Source organism: Theropithecus gelada, chromosome 2 (genome assembly GCF_003255815.1).
Source record: "Theropithecus gelada isolate Dixy chromosome 2, Tgel_1.0, whole genome shotgun sequence".
Taxonomy (NCBI): Eukaryota; Metazoa; Chordata; class Mammalia; order Primates; family Cercopithecidae; genus Theropithecus; species Theropithecus gelada.
In genome coordinates, this window is record NC_037669.1 from 43,620,196 (window position 1) to 43,637,500 (window position 17,305).

General features: G+C 42.3%; 1 protein-coding gene and 1 pseudogene across 7 annotated transcripts in view; both read right to left on the bottom strand.

The window, feature by feature from the left end:
* Nucleotides 1-17,305, bottom strand: part of MYLK (myosin light chain kinase) — a 287,445-nt gene that overhangs the window by 156,071 nt on the left and 114,069 nt on the right. The gene's annotated exons all lie outside the window — the stretch shown is intronic.
* Nucleotides 8,838-9,573, bottom strand: LOC112619275 (annotated as a pseudogene). Its single transcript, XR_003118203.1, has one exon. The product of XR_003118203.1 is annotated as an ATP synthase subunit O, mitochondrial pseudogene (transcript).

Sequence of the window (17,305 nt, forward strand, 5' to 3'; positions counted from 1 at the left end):
TGCAGGGCTCAGGCCACTGCTGCTCCTGGCCCCTGGCCACAGTGGACCTAGTTCTGTAAATATACCCAGAGATTGGGTAATGGGGACTCAGTTCTACCTCTAAGTAGGTAGTATTTGCTTGTAAGTCTGAAAAATAATATTCTAAAGCCAGGGCTAAATGCTGGTACAATCAATTTTTACTTACTTCCTTGTCGCAAAAGGAGATAATCATAGTTCTATTTCTATTTGTCTATGGGATGTGTCCTTTCGAAACATCTTCACCATACACTGTCTGGCTGTCTGGTGAACAGGATAGGGGCCTTAGAAATGTGCGCTGCTGGCAGAGCCAAGCGAGGAGCAATTCCAAAAGGCCACACCAGTGCACTCTTCGCCTCTCTGCCTGCTCCTCCAGGACCACTTGCTCTGCCTCTAGAGAGCCTCCCCAGTTACTCTGGCTGCCTCTGATCTTGCCCTGCTTTCACCTTGCAGCACCTACACTATTACCTACGGTGATCACGTGTTAAAAATGAGTGCATGCTGATCTGATCACAGTGCACACTACTTAAAATCAGGCCCATCCCAGAAAATCTGAGACAACTAATCACCATGACATCACCTTCCACATTTCTCTCTGCCCTACACCAAGCACAGGACCATATTTTCCATTAAAAAAATCAGGACACATTATCTGACGAGAGATTTACGAGCAGCCTCCAGGTGCAAGAAGGAGTTGGTGCTATAAAAGTTTCAACATCAAAATACTGGAACTCCAAGCATATTTGGATGACTTTACTGGAAAAATGAGAATATTTTAAACCAGAATGGCTCATGACAATCTGAGGTGACAGCCCTTATGCCAGTAACACGGGTTATGTTTTTATTCATTCCAGGTATATTTGGCACAACTTACTGCAAGACTGTGACTTACTCATGAGAGGGAAACAGGCATTACACCTATTCTGAACTTGTCTCCACACTCAGCATGGCCACTTCCTTTTGGCAGCACTGAGTGGCTAGCTGACTGATGTCTCTCCTTCCAGTCTTTATATCCCAGCCTGGGTGTCACTTCAGAGACACCTTTGTTGATTTCCCAAACTAAGTCATGTTGTTATGCTCTCATTGCACCCCGGGATTTCCTTCAGTGGGCCTCATCACAGCTTATAATTCATCTGTGTGCACAGTTACTCCGGCCTGTCTCATGCACTAAACTGTAACTGTTTGTGGAAAGAGCTACAAAGCTTTGGCTCACCAGTGAACTACCAACTCCCAGTACAATGACTGGCACATAGTAGGTGATCAATAAGTATTTTTAAATTAATGTCATGGTCTCTCTGGTAGGTCCTAGGACTTCCTATTTCTCTTTTGTTGAACATTTTTATTCTGTTGAATTTATTACTTGAATGGACTACAAGGCTGCTCACGAGTACTGAAGTTGGCATTAATCCTGGGAGTATACATATTGGCTGATAGAATCAATGTTCTAAAAGAACAAAGTCAGGCCGGGTGCAGTGGCTCATGCCTGTAATTCCAGCACTTTTGGAGGCTGAAGTGGGTGGATCACCTGAGGTCAGGAGTTCGAGACCAGGCTGACCAACATGGTGAAACCCCATCTCTACTAAAAATACAAAAAAAAAAAAAAAAAAAAATTAGCTGGGTGTGGTGGTGGGCACCTGTAATCCCAGATACTTGGGAGGCTGAGGCAGGAGAATCGGTTGAACCTTGGAGGCAGAGGTTGCAGTGAGCCGAGATCATGCCATTGTATTCCAACCTGGGCAACAAGAGCAAAATGCTTTCTCAAAATAAAATAAAAGAACAAAGGTCCGAATCAAGACATATTAGGAGAGAATACGTCTTGTGAAGGTTCTAAATCATCAACTAGACAAAATTAGGGTGGAAGGGCAGCTCACATCAAAGGAGCCAAGCATGAGTCTTTTAAACACGATTTAACCTTAAGCCGTATTAACAGAGCATGGTGTCCACACAGGGAGTGGGCAGTCCCATTCCACATGGGCATCACTGACGGACTGCATCCAGGTACAAGTGCCACGTGTTAATAGGATACTGAGGAAGGGGCTCATGTTGTGTGAGGGGATGATGCCCAATGTCCGGCTGGCACCTGGCAGGTGCTCAACAGATGTTTATTGAAGGAACATAAAGTTTAGTTGAGGGAAGTTGGTCTATTTAGCCTGGAGTAAAACACACCAAAAGGAGGGCACATCTGTCTTCAAATATATGATGAGCTCTTGTATAAAAGTCTACATGCTATGTAGTGCCAGAGGACAGGCCAAGGAGAAATGGGTCCAAAATTCTCCAGAGGCAGATTTAGGTTCATATAAGTAAGACCAACAATGCCTCAACAACCAAATGGACCAACTGCGACATGGTAGATCCCCGTCCCCAGAATGTTCATAGAAGGCTGGAGAGCCGTCTGGCTGGGATGTTGTCAGAAGAAGCCTTCCTACCCTCTAAGATGCCTTACAACCCCAATCCTAGTTTTCCAAGAATTTCACGGAATTGAGTGTATAAAGGTGAGAAAGACTATGGAATAAATATTCCATTTCATACTGTAAATAACCTTTGTGCTACAAATACAGAGCTTGGAATGATCTACTGCTTGAAGGTTTTAATGAACTCATCTATAAAACTATGTGGATCCAGAACTTTCTCAGGATGTATTTCTTCAACTGTTCCAGTTTCTTCCACTGAACTTTTCAGGTTTTCAACTTCTTTTTAAGTTAATTTTCTTAGAAAAGCATCTACTTCTTTCAATATCTTCAAATCAGAGTTTACCCTGAAAATCTCATTTTTATTAACTACAGATCAGTGGTTAGAGTCCCATTTCCAAATGTTAGGTGTATTTTCCGTTTTTCTTTGAATGGCCTAGTAGGGTTGGCCTATTTCCTATTTCTAAGACCAGTCCTTAAGTTGACTCCTAAATATTGTTTTTCTCTTTGTAATAAACTCATTTCTCCTTTTATATAAATGTTTTGCTTCTGCTTTCCTTTGGCTTGTTCTAGCCTTTGATTTTGTGAGTTGAATGATTGGCTCACTAATTTTTAGTAACTTTTGTTCAATGATAAAAGCATTAAAGGCTATGCATATACAGATGCTCCTTAATTTATGATGGCCTACATCCCAATAAGCTCATCCTAAGTCGAACATTTTCTAAGTTGAAAATGCATTAAATATAGTGACTCATCAAACATCATAGCTTAGCCTAGCCTCCCTTAAACATGCTCAGAATACTTACATTAGCTTACAGTTGGGCAAAATCATCTAACACAAGGCCTATTATATAACACAACATTGAATATCTCATGTAATGTATTGAGCACTGAAAGTGAAAAACAATGGTTGTGGGGGTACTTGAAGTACAGCTTCTAATGAATGTGTATCATTTTTGCATAAAGTTGACAATGTATAAGCTGAACTATCATAAGGTGGAAACCATCTATACCTCTGATATTGGCTTTAGCCAGTTATATACTACTCAAAAGTTAAAACTGTTTTCATATGTAGTAGCTATTACCATTAGGAAAGGTATGCGCACACACTTCACCCAGGAAAAAACTTAAGAAACATGAAGATCCTATATAATTAAAGTTTCAAAACTTTCTAAACAACATGTGAGAAGTCTTCGATATATAAAGAGAAATACTTTGTTCTTGTATTAAAAGTAACCAGTGGGTTTATATGATTAGATACGGAATGTTAAAAAGCTACAATTATTAAAACCATTTTGGTTCACATATTGACTAATGAAATAGTCCAGAAAAATCCTAAAACAAACTCTATACATAAGACTTCAGTACACAGTAAAGCTGATCTCAAACTAATGGGAAAAGAATAGATTATTCAGTAAGTATGGATAACTTGAAAAAAAATCCTATTCAAGATTTCTTCCTCACATTATACACAGAAACATCCATTTTGATTAAAATGTTAAAAGTAAAAAAAGCTAGAAGAAATGTGGATATAATCTTAGAGATTCCAGGCATGACACTAATAGTGGAAAGCATAAAGACATGTGACCATTAAAATTTAAAATTTCTGTACAAAAGTAAACTTAGGATAACAATTAAAAGGTAAACACATTAAAAATATTTCAAATATATATGTAAAAAAGGTGAACATTTTTAAGATATAAAAAGTTTACATGACTAAATAAAAAGAACACAGAAGGAAAAAAGTAAACGACAGGAACAAGAAGTTTCTGAAGTAGTAGCCAAACATATAAAAATGTTTAATTTAAAATTAATCAAGCAAATATAAAATAAAATGTGATATTTTTCATTTAAAAATGTGTTAATAGGTAAAGGGATAACTAGTGCTTATGAGTGTGAGAAAATTACATTCTTACACATTGCTGAAGGGAGGGTAATAATTTAAACTTCATTTTTCTTACCTATAAAATTAGCATAGTAATGTTGACCTTATAAGGCTATTTTTAACAATTTGGAAATAGCTATCCAAAGACTTAAAAAGATTCAATACTTCTATTTCTAATATCTCTTAGGAATTAGCAAAGATGTCCATGAAGATGGATATAAGTTTAATTTATTTAAACGATTAAATATTAGAAATCAAAGTATCAAAAACATAGTCTATTTGAAATAATTATAAGACCAAAATACTATATAACTATTAAGATTTATCTTGAAGAATTTTAAAGAACATGAGAAAGCATTAACTAAAAAGGGGCTGGGCGCGGTGGCTCACGCCTGTAATCCCAGCACTTCGGGAGGCCGAGGTAGGCGGATCACGAAGTCAGGAGATCAAGACCATCCTGGCTAACATGGTGAAACCCTGTCTCTACTAAAAATCCAAAAAAAAAATTAGCCAGGTATTGTGGCGGGCGCCTGTAGTCCCAGCTACTCAGGAGACTGAGGCAGGAGAATGGTGTTAACCTGGGAGGTGGAGCTTGCAGTAACCAAGAGCGCGCCACTGCACTCCAGCCTGGGCAACAGAGCGAGACTCTGTCTCAAAAAAAAAAAAAAAAAAAAAGAAGTACTAACTAAAAAGGCAGCATATAAAACCAGTTACTTAATATCCATAATGTAACTTTTAATAACAATATACTTTTCCTTGTTACAATAGAAAAAAAATACAAAGGAAATCTACCAATGTGTAAATAGCTGTCATCACTGGATGGCGGGATTGTTTTCTACACTGTCTGTATTTCAAATCTTTTAAAGTATGGAACACATTTTACTTTCATGAACAATAAAAAAAAAGTTTTAAAATTTTACTGAAATTCAAATTATGCAAATTTACTAGGAGCACATTTTTAGAAAGTAAATAAAATGAGAGACTGGCAGTGACTAAATGTCCCTTCGAAGTGAAAGAATAAGGGAGTGGCATGCCATATTTGTCGTTAAGAAAAGTCAGCTGAAATCGACATGGTTGGTGAGTAGTTGGGATAAAACCAAATGGGCTTCAGCTATAGCAAAGCTAGCAGCCTTCCGATAGAAAAGCCTCTGCAGCAAAGGAGGGTGAGGCTTCCAAATGGACATATAGGAGGGCTGTGCTTTGAACAGTATCCTCATTCTCTAGCTGGTGCCCAGCAGGACAGCTGGGAGGACTTCAAAGGACAACACAGCCCATCCATCACACATCCAGTAGGCAGCCCACACCCCTGCCATGAAAACGTTGCACTGGTTAACTCATCCTGCAAGAACTCAAGTCAGTGGCTAATTTCAAAACCTGGAAGAAATACTGACTGGTGGCCTGGCAAATTCCTAGCTTAACTGGTTTCGATCTTTGAGATGGAGCCCCAAGCTGGGCAGAACCACTGCCTGTCCCCAGCTGAGGCTGCCAGAGCCTTTGGCAGGGTCCTGGGGCTGAGCTCAGTCCACTGAGTGAGACAGCTCTGGGGCATGGAAAAGCAAGGAGAGGCTGGGAGCCAACCTTCTCCCCAGCTGTTTTCAATAAGGCTCCACTTCTGAGGTTGCTGGCAGACCTCTGGAAAGATCTGAACCAACCTCACATAATGTTTTCCATCAAACCCACAATTAAGTAATATTCTCTTAACTCATAAACTGCATACAAAACCTTTTTCCTGTCACTTCTCAGCTCCCCTCCTAAGCAACCTACAAGCAGGTCAGGCAGAGGTTACAGCACTTTTGCAGGGTCAGTGGAGACTGCATCACAGGCCTCCAGAGGCAATTACTCCTCCCCCTGCTGTACAAGCATGGAGGGGGTTGGATGTTCGTTCTCGGGAAGTACAGGCTACATTATGTACGTCATTTGAGTTAATCCTCCCAATACCTCTGTAAGGTCAGTGTTACCATACTAATTTTATAGGTAAGAAAAAAAATCTCAAAGACGGTAAGTAATTTACACAAGGTCCCCAAATTCAGGCTTGTTCCTCCATAGCTCACTACTTTTCAGGGGAGTCAAATAGAATCATGGGCAAGAAAGTTCCAAGTATCAAAAAGTTATGCCAAGGCTTCCTAGTCTTTTGACAAGATATTTCACCAGTGTCCCCGCAGGAGTATTCTTCGAGAGCACTGTTAAACACCACACCCTTATTTTGTAACTGAATAAATTACTGACCCTAGAAAGGCCTAGAATAAAACTGGCCTTCTTCATGAGGTCTTCTGCATGCTTCTTTCCTATATTTTTTGTTGCACATTTTATTGTATTAATATACTGACCATAGGGCATAGGGTCTTGTTCATTACTAGTGTTTGTTTATGCATAGGATAAAGGCTCATTGAGCACCCTTCACTGCTACTGTGCTAGACACTGGGGATGTAAAGAAGGTTAAGGATCTAGTCTCCTCCTACAAGGAGCGCCTACTCTAATAGCGGAGATGGAAAAGACAGATTCAACAAGGTAATTTTTTTTTAAATTTTAGAGATGGGGTTTCGCTTTGTTACCCAGGTTGGAGTGCAATCATAGCTCACTGAAGCCTTGAACTCCTGGGCTCAAGTGATCCTCCCACCTTAGCCTCTCAGTAGCTGGGACGACAGTTGCATACCACTATGCCCAGCTAATTTTTTTTATTTCTATTTTTTGTAGAGACTGGGTCTTGCTTTGCTGCCCTGGCTGGTAGTCTCGAACTCCTGACTTCAAGCAATCCTCCCCAAACAACCTCCCAAAGTACTGGGATTATAGGCATGGGGTACCTCACCTGGCTGTCAGCACTGGCAGATCTTATGAAACAAATATAAGTTCAGGAAAGTGTGTGCATGCACAAACATTTTAGTACTTCAATCAGGCGGCATTAATGAGCAAGAACTGAGTCTTAGCATTTCATGCCTCTTAGAACCCAGCTCTGTGTTCGTTGTGCACCTACTTTAGAGTCAGTACAATGGACGTGGCACCTGCCTTAGGATGCTCACTCTCTATCAGGGGAGACAGTATCCAACCAAAGGCTCCTAGTCTGGGGCTCAGTGAAGACAAATTGACAAATATACTCTGAATAAGAATATGATTTCAATGGAATGATTAAAATTAATCACTATGTGGGCCAGGATCATGATGTGTAGAGAAGAAAAGAGAAAAAGAGGAATGACAAGTACCAAGTAGTTCAACATTTGACCCAGTGTGGCTGGAAGAGTCTCTCAGCTTGAAATTATGAGGTCCTCTATCAATCAGTCAGGGTCAGTAAACCTCTGGGAAGAAGATGGTTCTCCTTGCACTCACAGCTCTCCCACTGTCCAGCCTTTGGTTTTCACTTCTTAATCACCTACTGTGTGTTAGGCATCATGGTAGGCACTAAGGTCTCCTGAGCCCTGGGCTGTCTTGATCTTTCTGAGGACTAGGATGAAGAGGCCTGGCCTCTGAGTCTGCTTGCTGTTCTCGCTCCCTCTGCCACCCCAGCAGAGGCCATTACGGGTTTCAGCTCTCACTAGACTCTCTGGCTTCCTGCCTCCCACCCTCCTGACCGCTTGGTACCTGCAGGCCCTGCTGGTCCCCGTGTGGCATCAGGACAAGAGGCCAAGCTGCAGGGCAGATGCAGACTGAGGTCTAGTGAAGGATTCTTGGTTCGGAGAGAACCAAGCTATGAGCTGGGGCAGGAAGAAGCTGGTGGACAGAGGTGCTCCAAATTGACAAGGCGAGTTTGAATCTCATAGATCGGGGAGCAGGTGGGCCATGAAAACTGGTGCTGTGTCGTCTCCCTTACTGATAACAGTGCAAGCTGAAGAAGACTGGCCTCTTGGAAAGTACTTGTGCTTACAGATGCCCGAATCCTTGTCCCATTCACCTCTCTTCTGCTGACTAATCAATCCCAAGGAAATAATATTAAATATGGAATTAAAAACTTCATGTGTAAAGATGTTGATGCAAATTTAATTTAATAAAAGGAAATATTAGAAACCATCAAGATAACTGCCAACAGAGGAATGATTCAGTAAATGGTAGCATATCAAATTTAGTGGAATATTCACCATTAAAATTATGGTGACAGGGTGATTTGAAAAATGCTATGTTGGCTGAAAAAAGCAGGATACAAAACAGTATGAATAATTTTAGTTATGACTAAAAGTTACTAAGCACTTCTATTACATATGCAGCAAAGATATTTCACTTAAGTAATGCCATATTATAGGTAGCATTATCCCCATTTTATAGATAGCAACATGACTTGGAGAGTTGGCAAATTACTCATGATCACAGCTGGTAAAGGATGGGATTGAATTAAAAATCAAATCCGACCCATGGCCTGTGATGGTTCCACAAGCCACTCTGCCCCTATAAATCCTGTAGTTATTCCTATGTTGAAAACAAAATAAACCCCCAGCTTAGAAAAGAACTATAGGACAGAACGATTAAACAAAACAATAATACAGACTGAGAGCAAAGCAGAACCATAGGTAATTTTAGCCTTCTTTCTACCTTTGCTTATCTGCTTTCTTTTTTTTTTTTTTTTTTTTGTTCTGGAAGCTTTTTATTGTTGCTCCAAGTTTAAGAATTTTCACTGATGGCAGAAAACCAACACTTAGAGAGCCTCCCGCATAGCCCTGCCCAGCTTCTGAATCTTGGTCTTGACAGACATGTCAACATACTTCTCTCCAATGCGCACAATCATTCCACCCATGATTGACGGATCAGTCTTAGCCTCCAATTTCAATACTTGGCCTTGACTCAGGAAGCTCTTGAGGACAGTTTTTAATTCAGAGAGTGTGGCTTCTTCTAAAGGAGATGTGGTGGTCACCGTGCAAGGCACCTCTCCGCGATGGACACTCATCATGGTAGAAAAGGCAGAAACGACTCCCTGGGCATTGCTTAAGCGACCATTTTCCGCAAGCAAATTGATCAGGTTGGTGGTGAGGGGAGAGAACCTCTCTTTTGCTGTGATGTCATTTAGGCTTTTCACTTTAATAGAACGCTTCACATAGGGATTCAAAACAGAAGCAGCCACTTTGGGTTCCTTCAGGATTTGTGCTACTCTCAACAACTCCTTTTCTAATTGCTCCAACTTATTCTGTTTTGATGCAGCAGAATAAAGAGCTGTGGCATAGCGACCTTCAATACCGTATACCTGAACAGGAGGCCTCACAAGCTTGGCAAACGGTCTGACCACAGAGGTACTGAAACATCGCACCTGCCGGGAGACACCGGACACTGCTGGGGCGGCCATCTTCTCCCTGCTTATCTGCTTTCTTAAGTCGAATATTGCATTTTTACTTTAAAGCATTCTCAAAGTAAGCCATTTAGAGCGGTGCTGTGGACAGATCAGCGATCCTGATTGTATTACTATAGTACTACGATGCCCACCATTTTATTAGGCAACTGCTATGTGCTGGTGCACATCTGCCATTGCATCAACCCTCCAACGATGCTGGGAAGTAGGAATTACTATTCCCATCTCAGCTATGGAGCCTAGAGAATGTAAGCAGAAGAAATTCAAACTCAGATATCCTGGCTACAAAATCTGTGCTTCTATTCTTTCCATTGCCCCATGACACAAAGCTTCTTGATTGCCTGCCCTGACGTTTCTTGATCATTTGCACTCTGGCAAGCACATGTTTATAAGCACGGGCTGGCCACTGCTCCCTGAAGAAGAGGTCGAGGTGAACTGGTCCTCCCTGAGGTATTTACCCATACTCTGCCACAGCTCGAGTCCTGCCCTCACCCTCTCTTCCCCACTGAAACTTTGGAGAGGTTCAGGGAGCATGACCAAGTATAGAACAGAGACCCGAGGGCCACAAGTCAGATGAGGCGAAGAGCAGCGAGAAGGGGCCTGAGCCAGCTTGGGAACAGGGCTGAGGGTGTGGAGCAGACAATAGTGGTGATCTGAGTTCAGGGTAGGAGGGGAGATAGAACAATGACAGAGCCAGGGGTCTCCAGTCTTCTGCCCAAAAAGCATCCCCTACCACCTTTAGCATCCAGACAGCTTCCCTTGTTTATGCACAGGCACGTGTGTAGATACCCACACATAATCTCTAGAGTTCCCACTAGTTAGGCCTTTGATGCATGTCCTGAGCAAATGGGCTTATTTTTTAAAGACAAAATGATTTCCAGAAAGCTAACAAATAGTCACATTTGCAGCCCATCTCTAACAACTATAATACAAGACTGTACAGTGCTTATTTCTGTATGCTATTCTTACCCAGGTTTATTATTTCTTACCCATATTTTTCCCTCTCTATTCTGACTCCACACCTCTACTCCAGAAGATTATAAGCATTATAAAATTTAATCTATATGATGCATTCTCAAGGGGGTAATAGCATCCCTAAGGTGGGGGGAGGGGCGGACAATTTGTTTTCGGGAGTAAGGGGCAAAAAGTCTTACTCTTTTTATGTATACCCACAGATATACTACAGTACACATATACAGTATAAAGTATAACTGTCGTATTAAATTTTCACTAGGGGATTCCTCGGGAGGGTGATAATGGGGGAGATAATGGTGATAATAAGAATTACCAATTCCCGTCTCTACTAAACAAAATAGAAAAAATTAGCTGGGCGTGGTGGTGGGCACCTGTAGTCCCAGCTACTCAGGAGGCTGAGGCAGGAGAATGGCGTGAACCCGGGAGGCAGAGCTTGCAGTGAGCCAAGATTGTGCCACTGCACTCCAGCCTACGCGACAGAGTGAGACTCCGTCTCAAATAAAACAAAATAAAATAAATAAAATAAAATAAATCACCAATCTATAAGTCAGCAATATGCTCAAGCAGCCTATCAACAGAGAGCCCCTTCCCAGGGCCTGTGATTGTCAGACCCGCCACCCTCAGAAGTAAAATCAGGCAAGATGCAGAAGCCCAGTCACCCCTTCCTCCACTGCCCAGCCACTTCCCACGTGCTCCCCCAGGGGCAGCTGAAACCTGCAGGTGTGACCTTTGCTTCCGTCTCTGGAGACTAACGGCTGTCCCTTGAGTGGCTTATAGAAGAACCTGTTTAGGGACAGTGTGCTCAAGTGCAGATTCCTTGGTCTCACCTCAGTGGGTCTGGGTGGGACTCTGCAGGCACCCAGTGGTTTCTGCAGGATCCCACCTTGAGAAATCACTCTCTATAAAGTGCCTCCACGAGTGATTCCAGCACTGAGGGTCCAGAATTTCACTTCAGACCCCAAATGGCTATGTCCTGGCTGCTAAAAATAAAGAGTGTGGGGTGGGCTTGGGGATAACTTGACCTTATGACAAAAGAGCTTTGTCTCAGATAATTCATTAATCCCATACCAGTGTTCACTATGCATGTGGAGGACTGACTGGTGCCAGACTGCTCCAGAAACAGTCTCTCCTCACTCCTTTCTGGACTGAGCCACAGCAGCTCTCCCGGCCTCCAGCCCAACAGAGTATGGCGTTTGATGGGGTCGTGCCTGTGCCTGAGCGGACTGACTGGGGGATAGTGGCCTAGGAACCAGTTCCCTGGGCCCGACATCCCCTCGTTGCGCACGGATGAGGCAGGCCCAGCATGACAGGCTGTGGAAAGTATGTTCAGGTGCCTGGCTCCCCTCGGCCTAATGCCTTTTAAATCAGGATCCAGATTTGATTTGATTTTCCTTGCCTTCCTGGCTCCAACTCTTCCAGGCTCATTTTTCACTCCCCTGTCAGGCTTCCCAGCATTTGGTGGCCGGGTTGAGCCAAGTTCTTCACACTCCACAGACAACCTCCCTCCCAGGCTTGGGACTCTGTGCTCACCATCTAAACTTCAGCTCTCAACAGGCCCTGCCTGCCCCCACCTCATCCTGCTCTAATCCCTGCTGGAGTTTTCTGAGTGGCTGAGAGGGACCTGCATCTCTTAGAGGAGTTGCTCGGGGACTCAGTGTGCCACCGTATGACAGAAAAACAGGCGAGTCTATTGCTCATCCTCACCATCACTACAGGACACAAGTCTCTTTTCACCATCACCATCTCCCACCCCCTTTTATTTCAGAGTTCTTTAGCAGAGGCAGGGGACAGGGATTAATTTGAAGAGGACGTCAGGTCCCATGTGTGGCATCAGAACACACTTCCTCATTCCCACACAACGTGCCAGCACTCAAGGTTGGTGTGCATGTAATGGGTGTGCGAAGTGCAGATTTGGAGCCTCAGCAAGTTGAGGATGTCAAACCTTTGAATGCAGGGACAGTGTCTTGGTTTTCTCTGTCATCTGTTTATTGCAGGAGTACAAACATCCTGCATACCATGAGCGTTTACTGAACGAACCTGCCAACTAGTCACTTAAGTCAGCCTGTCATGTAGCACTGGGGTAAACTGGTAAGCATGCTCATAAAACCACCAGGTGGTTAAAGTTTATTTTTATGGTTGGGCACGGTGGCTCATGCCTGTAATCCCAGCACTTTGGGCGGCCTAGGCAGGTGAATCACCTGAGGTCAGGAGTTTGAGATCAGCCTGACCAACATGGTGAAACCCCATCCCTACTAAAAATACAAAAATTAGCCAGGTGTGGTTACATGTGCCTGTAGTCCCAGCTACTTGGGAGGCTGAGACAGGAGAATGGCTTGAACCCGGGAGGCAGAGGTTGCAGTGAGCCGAGATCACGCCACTGTACTCCAGCCTGCGCGACAGAGTGAGACTATCTCAAAAAATAAAATAAAATAAAAATAAATGTATTTTTATGAAATCATGTTATGTTGGAACAGGAAGGGGCATCACAGTCATCTGGTTCGACTCTCTCATTTTTATAGGATGAGGAAACTACAGCCCAGAGGACAGAGTGAATTAGAGACAAAGACCCAAGCACATGACACCAGAACAGATCTCCTTCCAGATCACACTGTTGGTCTTAAGAGAGGCAGCTCCTTATGATGGCCGACAAGCTTCCCAGTAAACGCATTTGCAGATGACAGCACTTTGGCATCACGGGGCTGATTGCCGTGCCCCGGTGTGTTTAAATCCATCCCTGCTCAGCCATAACCTAACCAGGTCTGACTGAATATACACCACGGGCCGGGCACTGTCCTAGGTGCTATAGAGAACACAAAGATGAATAAGAGATTGTCTAGAGGCTCACATTCTAGAGACGAGTACTTAAATAACCAGAACATAAAGCCAAAGATACACAGTACAGGAAAGCCCCAGGGTGATTCAGCAGGAAAGAGACCACAACTGGCAAGGAGAAGCAGGATGGGCTCCCTGGAAGAGGTGACATTTGGAAGAAGTGGGGTAGCACTGTGATAGATTAGGGGTCCGGGCTCTAGTTAGAAAGGATGACAGAAGTCCAAGAGGGAAAGCCCGGGACCTGCTCAGGGATCATGGGGCCTGGCAGCTGGGAAAAGTGCTGGTATGGGCAACTAGCACCACATCGTGGAGAATGGCAAATGCCAGGCCAGGAGTCTGCACTCAGAACCACTGGAGGCTTCTGGCCAGAGATGAAGTGCTCCAAGCTAATTGCGAGGAAGCCTAGAAGGGGCTGAGGGAGGAGCTCTGGGAGCACTGGGCCAGCAAGTCTCCAGTAACTCTGCCCTCCAGTGGCTGAACAGATGGAATCCTAAGGGGGTCACGAGAGCCCTGGCCTCATCCTTCAGTCGAGCTCTCCCGGAGGGAGGGTGCTGTGCTCTTAGAGGCACTGGCCTCCATGCACACACTTCACCTCATTTCGTTCTGTGTATCTTTCCCCAAGTGCTGAGAAATGGGAGAGGGGGTAACTAGCACTCTCTACCCTCTAACAAAACTAGAAGGGGTTCTGTAAAATGCTACACAAATGTATGACATATTATTAAAAATCAGAAGTGATCAGAACAAACCACAAAGAAAACTCCAACACCAACTTCAATACAAATAGGCACTGAATAAAATAATAAAATGTTGAAGATGGGAGCAACGGTCAAGATGATTTGGTCCAACTCTCAGCCTGATGTGTAGATCTCAACACCACAGTCCTCACAAATGATGGCCAGCCCTCCACAAGCACCTCCTCAAACCACAAACGGCCAACACAGTAGACAGCTCATGGTAAAGTGCTTGATAAACATTACTTGAATGAATCAAATCCAAACACTCAAAATCTATCTTAAATAAAAACAGAACGTTAATGAGACAAGAGATTAATGTTTAGAAGACCTACAGACTGAATAAACAATCTCTTTTCACTGGGCGTCTACCAGGAGCTGGCACCGAGGTGTGTTTTGTAAAAACTAGGCATGTAAAACACAGAACACACACAACAACAGACAAATCATAGAATTTCAGATCTTGAAGGGTCTTAGGGATCATCTGAATCGTGATTTTATAAGAAGGAATGTGAGATGCGGGGAGGTTTAGTGGTTTGTAGAAAGTTTTAAGGCAACTACGTGAGAACTAGAACTCCAGTCCAGGGCTCTTTCCACAACACACTATGTTAGTTATCTAATTAAAATCTAAATTGTAGAGTGCAGAATATAACCCTCTAGGAATATGGAAATGGAAAGAAATGCAATGAGGTAGAAGAGCTAGAAAAGGCTTCATTGAGGAAGGAAGGTTTAATTTTCTGTTTTGATATTGAGAATTCATTAGTTGCAAGATCACTGAAGACAGTAATCATGTTTTATTTTTCTTTGTATCTCCAGAGTCTGGAGCACAGAGGAGGCTCAACTCACACTGGTCATTATTTATGAAAGTAGTGTCTTACTTAGTAACTTTACTTAGAGTTGGAAGGAATATAAATATTAGAAGGAATCTGAACATCCTGAGCTCTGCAGAAATTGTATCTATGTGAACAAATGAACCAGACCTCAGCGCTATCGCTCATGCCTGTGTAGATCCCCTAGGCCACTTTGAGTATACAGTTAAGAGGAAGAAAACCCCAATCTGGTCTCTTTATCTCTCATTGGTCATTTTGCCACTCAGCTTTGTTTCCATTTCAAGGCAGACAGTCAAGATAATTGGAAACACGTTAAAACAATAGGAGCCTAAAGGCCTTATTAGTAGCGAGACAGACATATCTAGATAGCGCCAGCCATCTCTTCCCTAATAAGTAAACTGTCACTGAGAAATTTTAAAAACACAGACACTTAAAGAACTTTAACAAAAAATAATTCTATTCATACAGTTCCAAATCCTCTTCCAATTTTAGGTAGTGAACACGTTGGTGGATTTTCTATGGTTGTGATCAGAGTGTGCCCAGTGTTTGTTCTACTTTTCTTCCTACTTTTGTTATTCACACGCATTTTCATGTATGGATATAGCTACCACAAGGACAAATAGGTGATTATGTAATATCTGCCATATTGATGTGTTTGTATAATAATCTATCTCCTTTTGAGTAAAAACTAGTTCCTTTTTTGTTATTAAAAACAGTGCTTTGGACATCTTTGTAGCAACTACATTTTTTCTTCTCCTTTAAGAGTTAAGTTATAGTGTCAAAAGCAGAATTCTTGGCAAGGCACATCAACAGTTTTATTGCCCTTGTAACATTCTGCCAATCTAAGCCCCAAGGAGGATGAACCAATAATCAGTACTTCCAACAAAGGAAAGCCTCACCTGTTTCCTCACAGCCCCAGCAGTGGGCTCTTGGTACCTTATTTTGCTAGTTTTTTAGGTGCATAAATACTTTTAAGGTATTTTGATTTCCATTTGTTTAAATGCCAGCAGAGTTGTGTAATTTTTTTAATGCAGTGTTATATATTTTCCATGCCCGGACTTTGTCTACACTTCTTTCACTGTAAACTGTGTATTCATCTTTGACAAATTGTCAAATAGAATCTGGACATTGAACTCAGATAGCTGTACTGAGTCTTCTTGCAGGCATTTTTATTGAGCTTTTAAAAGATATACAGAAGTAATTCTTGTCTACTGTTTACAAAAAATTCAAGCAATAAGAATGTGTATAAAGTAAAAGGTGAAAGTTGAGGGTATAAAATGGCTAAAGGTTTCTTTCCTTTTTACTCTTTCCCCTCCCTGCAGTAGTATTACTTCTCAGCTATAACCCTTGAAATAATCTATTTTTCTTTTAATTATTTTTATTTTGCTCTGTGTCTATTTCTTAAGAATTTAGACAGCACTTAGTGGAGTCCCACAGGAGTGATGAGAAATTTCTCTGGCTTACGGTGCCTCCCTCTTACTGGCCTTGACTTGGTTTTTAGATCTTTTGCTGGACATTTATAGCATAATCACTAACTCCAATGCCTACAGAAGCTGGACAGGAAACACATGTAGGGAATGTGGGCTGGGACAAGAAATGTCATGAGGCCCTTCCTGTCCATTTCCTGCTTTCCCATTATGAATATAGACTTGGCTAGGAGAAAAGCTAAGTCCTCACTGGCAATAGGCACTGGTCCTTAGTGTTGGGAGATGCCTTGGAATGGTGGGGACTATGATGACCTGGAAACGAGATGTCTAGACACAGTGATGGCACCCTCTGGGCCAGTGTGGCCATGTGGAAACCTTGCCAGGTCTCATTTGTAAAGAAAAGCCACTTATACACAAATCATATGTGTACATTTTCCATGTGCAAATCTTTGCTCAAACTTTTTGAGAACACAACACAAAAGACCTGTGTGCCAAATATGGCCCATGAGTTGCCTTTTTTTTTTTTTTTTTTTTTACCTCTGTCATTATGGTTTTAAGTCACATACTTAAACCTGTTATTTGACCCATCCATTTTAGATGGAATCTCTTTACTTCCCACTGTGTAAGATGGGGACATTAGTGTCACTATATTTTTCTCTTCCTCTGTTTTTCTGTCTCTACCTTACCATTCACCATCCCACTACTTTTGGCTTGCCAAAACTTACAGGACTCACTTTCTGTTCTGTAACTATAATGAACACTTTTGGGTTTTGTCTATGGATTGATTTTTTAAAAACAACAATTTTCTTGATAGCAATATTATATTGTATAAATGTTGTTTTCAGATATCTGGTGTCCATGAATTAACTGTTCACCATCAGTGACCGAAGAACTAGTTTCCAAATATAGGTGGCTTCTGTGGGTTTTCTACCTCTTGGA